The following is a 7585-nucleotide window of genomic DNA, read 5'->3' on the forward strand; positions in this document are numbered from 1 at the left end:
ACTTTCCGTTTGCACCCTGGAGAGCTGATGGGAGGAGTCTCCAGACCACCCACCCACCCTCTCATTCCCCCTCCCATTTTTCCCACCCACCCATCCACCCACCCTCCCATCCATTCGTCCACCCAGCCACCCGCTCACTCCCCCCACCCCCGACCCATTCATCCCCTCACCCATTCATCCATCTCCATCCGTCCACCCATTCAAGCATTCATCTTGTTTCTCTTCAGTCTCTCCCACATGCACACCTGGCCCAATGGAGGAGAGATTTTATCCTGTTTTTGTCTGTGTCCCCAGTGCCCCACACTGGGTACTCGATCATATCTGTCCAGCTCCGTGGAGAGGGGAGAAAAAAAAAATGCATTTGTGCAAATCGTTCATGCATTCATTCCTTCATACATACAATAACTATTTACTAATTAATTTATTCTTCCCTCAGATATTTACTGACTAGTATATTCTTTCACTGAGGAACTATGGGTAGAACTCGGAGCAGAACATATGTAACCGCTTTTATTATTATTCCTAATGTACTCTTAGTCGTTCCAGTAAAGTATTTATAAACTCCTGTTATGTGACACTAAGATGTTGATAGACTGTTGAAAAGATCAATGGTCATTATTATTGGGACTATATTATAAAGTTATTCACTCAACAAGCATTTATTGAGCACCTTCTGTGTACTGCACCGAACACATGGAGGCTGGTAATGCTGCTATTGCTACTGATTCATGCATGCAGTGAGCGAATATTTATTAAGCAGCCCTGTACCACTATGGATGGCAAACAGACCAAGCCCCGCCACTGCTCTCTGCAAGGGAGGGTGAGAGGCATACAACATAAAAACCAAAAGACAAGATGACCTCTGATCATGACCAGAGATCATCTTGATTGTCTCAATCGTGATCATCTCTGATCAAGAAGGCAAGGGAAGGGCACTGGGTGGCTCAGTCCATTAAGCGTCTGCCTTCAGCTCCGGTCATGATCCCGGGGTCCTGGGATCGATCGAGCCCCATATTGGTTGGGGGGAGGTCCCTGTTCAGTGGGGCATCTGCTTCTCCTTCTCCCTCTGCCTGCTGCTCTGCCAACTTGGGCGCTCTCTCTCTCTATCGAATAAATAAATAAATAATCTTTAAAAAAAAAAAAAGGGAAGAAGAAAGCAAGCGAGCTGGTAGCAGGGTGCAGGGGGCGCTATGAGAACAGAGAGATCAGAGAAGGGACTGACATTTGGAAATTTCCCACCATGTCCTTAAGAGCAGGAAGAAGACAGCGGAAAGAGTCTTCAGGCAGAACCTGCACAAAGCGAGTACTAATATTGTTTTTGTTGTCTTGTTTATATGTGCTAGTGCAGCACGAGGCCTTGGGAACCAGCTGCTTGGGCTCAAGTCCGGGCTCTGCCACCAGCCAGCTGGGTGACCTCTCGGGCACCTGCTCTGCCCTGCCGCACATCTCTGAAAGAGGGTCAACTGCTCTTACCTCCTTAGGTTATCATGCAGATGCTTGGGTCATTACCCCCAGCACGACTCTTGGAACAGACCTGGGATGTAGCCAACACTCAGTAATGTTGCCGGTATTATTTGCTATCATTGCCATAATTATTTACTGTGAAGCAGTTGAGAATACAGATGGCAGCGGGATGCCTGGGTGGCTCAGTCTGTTAAGTGTCTGCCTCTGGCTCTGTCATGATCCCGGGGGTCCTGGGTTCCAGTCCCACATCATGCTCCCTGCTCAGCAGGGAGTCTGCTTCTCCCTTTCCCTCCTCCCCTCTTCCTGCTCCTGCTCTCTCTCTCTCTCCCTCAAATAAATAACATTTTAAAAAGATTTTATTTATTTATTTGACAGGCAGAGATTACATACAAGTAGGCAGAGAGGCAGGCAGAGAGAGGAGGAAGCAGGCTCCCTGATGAGCAGAGAGTCTGACGAGAGGCTCTCCAGGACCCTGGGATCATGACCTGAGTCGAAGGCAGAGGCTTTAACCCACTGAGCCACCCAGGCGCCCCTCAAATAAATAATTTTTTAAAAAAGAAAAGAAAAGAAAAAAGACACAGGCAGACACTCATCCTTCCTTCCTCCGGCAAACCCGGCCCCACAACTTTATCAGCCTCTGGGGGTGTGGTGGGTGTCCCCAGAGGGGACTCGAGGGAGGGAGGCGAGGACAGCAGATGCTGCTATCAGAACTACCCACTCCTCTCCCAGTGGGCCTCTAACGCGGATGATATCACAGCAATGGCTTCCCAGCCTAAGTGCGCACTTGATCACGAGCACGGCTCTCCTGCTACATCTGTCTTCTGCGATTTTCTTTTTATTTATTTTATTTACTTGTTTGTTTGTTTGATTTTGCTCTTTGACTCTGATCTTCCCATCTTTGCTTTTCCTGATAATTCAGGACCCGAGGGGGAAGACCTTCTATGTCTTCTTCCATTGGAAGAAGCAGAGGCCCAGAGAGGTCAAGCCACTTGCCCAGGGCTACACAGCTGTGAGGCAGTTGGGCCAGAACTTGCACTTGAGTCCTGAAGAAGGTCAAGTGCTTAATCCCCACCCACTCCCAACAGCATTGCCAGGTACCAGTATTCCTATTACTAACAATAGCTCACGCCCGTGGGGTGCTCACCATACCCAAGTCCTGCCCGAAATGTCTCCCCTGTGGGAGACATACTCAATGCCTGAGTGAGGAAGGCCTGTTATCTCCGTTTGACAGAGCATTGCCAAGGGGTGGAGAGCAACGGACCGACTTGGACAAAGTCACTCAGTGACAAAGTCACTCAGTCAGCAGTGGTGGAACGGGATTTCCAGCCCCGCACAGTCCAAGGTTTTATGTTGTCTTTGCTCAAAAGAGGGGGATTGCCACCACTCTCCTTCCCACCTGAGCCCTGCTCAGAAGGTGACTCAGGGGGATGGCGAAGGCTACCAGGCCCTTGCCCCAGCCCACGATCACTGAACCTCCTGGGTCCCTGAGATTTTTTTTTTTTTTAAGATTTTATGTATTTATTTGATAGACAGAGATCACAAGTAGGCAGAGAGGCAGGCAGAGAGAGGAAGGGAAGCAGGCGCCCCGCTGAGCTAAGAGCTCGATCCCAGGACCCTGGGATCCTGACCCCAGCGGAAGGCAGAGGCTTTATTTAACCTCCTGAGCCACCCAGGTGCCCCTCCCCGAGATGTTTTTCAGGCAGTAAATAGAACCCAAAAGCCCGGGCCCAGAAGCCCTGGAATCTGAAACTTAAGGTCTGTTTGGCTGTAAAATGCACGAACCCGAAAGCTTCAGTGGGGGCAGAGAACAGAGTAGCTCTGTGTGCTCCAGGGCCCCGCCTCCGCTGTCCCCAGGGGCTGTGGCCTTGCCCCAGTTCCTCCTAGAGGCCTAGAGCCCGCCCCAGCCTCCCCTCTGGGACTCTGCCACTCCGCCTCTCTGCACCCCCTTCAGTCCCTTCTCCACCTTACTCAAGGGCGTGGTCTGAAACTTGACACTCCCTCCCTCTATGATCTCCCACGGCTCCCGTCGCCTTTGAGCGGCTGAGGCCAGTACAGTGAGAAACAGCCCCGGCTGACCTCTCTCCTGAGCTGCCGCTGCTTGAACCCACTGCCCCAGACACACTGACTTCCTAAATTTCAGTTCCTCTCTCTCTTTCCCTCATTCCTCCGGCACCTAACCACACAGCACAAAATTGCCTGCTCCTCTTTGCTTTTTTTAGGCTTTTTCTCAAGCCGAGATAACGTCTCCTCTTCGGGAAGCCTTCTCTGATCTCTCAGCCCGTGTCTAGGTCACGTCCCTCCTCTGGGCTCTCTCCACTGTTCCATCCTCCCCTGTCACAGCTGTGTTGCACCGTTTTTTAAAAATCTATTTTTTTTAAACTTTAGCTATCTAACATAAACTTGACCGTTTTATCCATTTCAAGTGTACAATGCAGAGACATGAACACATTCACAGCATTGTGCCACCCTTAATCACCATCCTTCTCCAGAACTCTTTTCATCTCGAAAAACTGAAACTCTGGGCCATTAAAACCCTAAGTTTCCCTCCCCCTCCTCCTCCCCAGCCCCTGGCACTCACCATCTACTTGCTGTCTCCCTGAATTTATTCCCCTAGGGAGTTCATAGCAGTGGAATCAGACAGCATTTATCCTTTGGTGACCAGCCTGATAAAGCCAATTTTTAAAATATATTTTAATTTTACGATTTTTTTAATTGAAGTGTCGTTGACAATGTTATATTGGTTTCCAGCACACAACACAGCAAATCAGCAATTCTGTATCTTATGCAGTAAGTGTGGCATTGCCATCTGTCACCATCTAATGTCATTACGATCCTATTGACTGTGTATTTCCTGGGCTGTCCTTTTTAATCCTCGTGACATAGGTGTTCTATAACTGGAAGTTTGTGCCCCCTAACCCCCTTCCCTTATGTCTCTCATGTACCCACTCTTCCCTCTCTGGCCATTACCCATTTTCTGTATTTATCATCCTGTTCCGATTTTTTTGTTTGTTTGTGCCTTTGTTGAGATGCCACATGGAAGTGAAATCACATGGTATTTGCCTTTCTCTGACTGATTTCCCTTAGCATAATACCCTCTAGGTCTGTGTATGCTGTCAAGAATGGCAAGATTTTATTCTTTTTATGGCTGAGTAACATTCCATCAAATATGTATGCCGCCATCTTTATCTAGTTAACTGTCAATGGGTTCTTTGGTTGCTTCCATATCTTAACTGCTGTAAGCATTTTATTTTATTTTTTCAATTTTTTAAGATTATTTCTTTATTTGACAGAGAGACACAGTGAGCGAGGGAACACAAGCAGGCAGAGGGAGAAGGAGAAGCAGGCTTCCTGCTGAGCAAGGAGCCTGACGTGGGGCTTGATCCTGGACCAGGCACCCCTAAATCTATTTTTTAATAGAATTTTGATTACCCTCATGAATATTTTCTCCTATTAAAGAGAGAAAGGGACACCTGTATGGCCCAGTCGGTTAACCGTCTGCTCTCAGGTCAGGTCATGATACTGGGGTCCTGGGATGGAGTCCTGCATCGGGCTCCTTCCTCAGGGGGGAGCCTGCTTCTCCCTCTTCTGCTGCTCGCCCTGCTTGTGCACTCTCTCTCTCTCTCTGACCAATAAATAAATGAAACCTTTATTGTTTTAAAAGATTTTAATTTATTTGTGTGAGAGAGAGAGCATGAGAGGGGAGAAGGTCAGAGGGAAAAGCAGACTCCCTGCTGAGCAAGGAGCCTGATGTGGGGCTCAATCCAGGACTCCAGGATCATGACCCGAGCTGAAGGCAGTTGCTTAACCAACTGAGCCACCCAGGCGCCCTAAATAAAATCTTAAAAAAATAAATAAATAAAATATTAAAAAGAGAGAGAGGGAAGGAAAGAGAACATTGTAGATCAGGAAACAGTCCCTTCTGTCCCCCACCCCTTCCATCCTTGTCTTTCTGACAACAACTGGCATGTTCAGATCTTTTTCTATTAAGTTACACGCAGATGTGTGTGTGTGTGTGTGTGTGTGTGTGTGTGATATCATATCTCTCTCTTTTCCCCAGACCATACACAACTAACCAATTAAGTGCAACTTTCTATTTTTCAACTTGCTATTTTTTAAAGCTTTTTTGTTTTTTTAAAGATTTTATTTCTTTGTGAGAGAGAGAGAGAAAGAGCAAGCACAAGCCTGCAGAGTGGCAGGCAGAGGCAGAGGGAGAAACAGGCTCCCTGCTGAGCAGGGAGCCCAATGAGGGACTCCATCCCAGGACCCTGGGACCATGACCTGAACTTGAGGCAGCTGCTTAACAGACTGAGCCACCCAGGCACCCCTCAACTTGCTAATTTTACTCACCACTGGGGACCTAGAAATCTAGCCCAGCTATCCTGGCAGGGTTATGGAGAGCCTGTGGGTTGTAAAGACAGGCTCCATGAGTTCAAATCCTTGTGTAGCCCCACACTCACTACCTGGGTGACTGTGGGGAAATTACTTAACCTCTCTGTGTCATTTTCTCCACCTGGAAAAGCATTGCCAGGATTTAATACGAAGCACTTAAAAAATGGCTTAACCTGTCTGTGTCACTTTCACCAACTGGGAAATGATCATAAAGATGGACTACAAGGCACGTAATCCCTCTTCTGAGGTTGAGTAAGCTCCCTATAAATATTCACTCTCCTTACAACCTGTAACCTATCAACAATTTTTCCATTCTTTTTTTTTAAATTTTTTTAAATTAATGTCTGATCTTAACAATTTTTCCATTCTTAAAACGAAACACCTTAAGAAAGGTCAGAAGTGAAATGATTGCCACAAACTGAACCCACCTGTGTAACCACAGTCTTGTTTCCTGCCTCTCTTCTTCCCCCACCCCCGGAAGCTGCCCCAGGGGCCCTACCACCCACAAGGGCAAGCACTGATCCACATCTGCCATTTCCCATGGGTTGATTAGCTACGTCTACCCTAGAACTTCATTCCAAAGTGCCTGGCCTCCTCTGTCACTCAGCGTAATCCTTTTATTTATTTATTTTTGAGACTCATCCATGTTATATTGTACTTATCAGTAGTTGGTGCCTTTCGCTGAGGACTATTTTATGGTATGGAGGGACCTCGGTGTGCTGAGCCAGTCATCCATTTATGGACATTTGGGTTGCTTCCAATTTTGGGCCCCTATGAATAGAGGTGTGATAAAATGTTTGTTTTATTTAGAGATTTTGTTTATTTATTTGAAAGAGAGAGAGTGCGTGTGCATGGAAGAGAGGAAGAAGCAGACTCCCCGCTGAGCAGGGAGCCTGATGCAGGGGTGGGTCCTGGGACCCTGGATCATGACCCCAGGGGAAGGCAGACGCTTAACCAACTGAGCCACCCAGACACCCCCAAAGTTGTGATAAAGTTGCTATGAACATTTGTATACAAGATTTTGACTCTCTTCTTCTCCTTCTCCTCCTCCTTCTTTTTAAAAGATTTTATTTATTTGACACACAGAGAGAGGGCACAAGGAGGGGGAGCTGCCTGCAGGCAGAGGGAGAAGTAGGCTCTGAATAAGGAGCCTGATTCAGGACTTGATCTCAGGACCCTGGGATCATGTCCTGAGCCGAAGGCAGATGCTTAACCCACTGAGCCACCCAGGCATCCCTAAGAGATCTTTTTCCAAGTGGTTGTTTTATTTTACATTCTCACCAACAGTCCAGGATAGTCCCATTTACTCCAGATCCCCTCCTAATACTTGGTACCATTTAGTTTTAGCTCTTCTGGTGGGTGTATAGTGGTATATCATTGTTAATTTGCATTTCCTCGATGGCCTCATTCTTTTTATTCGCTGCATGGTATTCCCTCCTGCTTGTGGTGATCCTTGCCCTCCTTTGTTGGTGGACATCTAAGCCTCCCCCCATTTATCACAATAACTATCAAAGCTGCAGGTAGCAACCTTTGATAGATAGTCCTCAGGCACAGACACGTATGAGGGCTTCTCCAGAGTCAAAGGCAGAGATGAATCGCGCAAGGCAAACACGGCTGGATTTAATCTTTTCTGCCAGATAACATTTTGACCCACAGCATGTGCTCACCCCACTGGTTGTTACCGGGCTCTCAAATTCTTGCCAATCTGATGAATGAAAACTGGCGTTTTCTG

The sequence above is a fragment of the Lontra canadensis genome, unplaced genomic scaffold (genome assembly GCF_010015895.1).
Source record: "Lontra canadensis isolate GAN:19392208 unplaced genomic scaffold, GSC_riverotter_1.0 scaffold88, whole genome shotgun sequence".
In the NCBI taxonomy this organism is placed as follows: Eukaryota; Metazoa; Chordata; class Mammalia; order Carnivora; family Mustelidae; genus Lontra; species Lontra canadensis.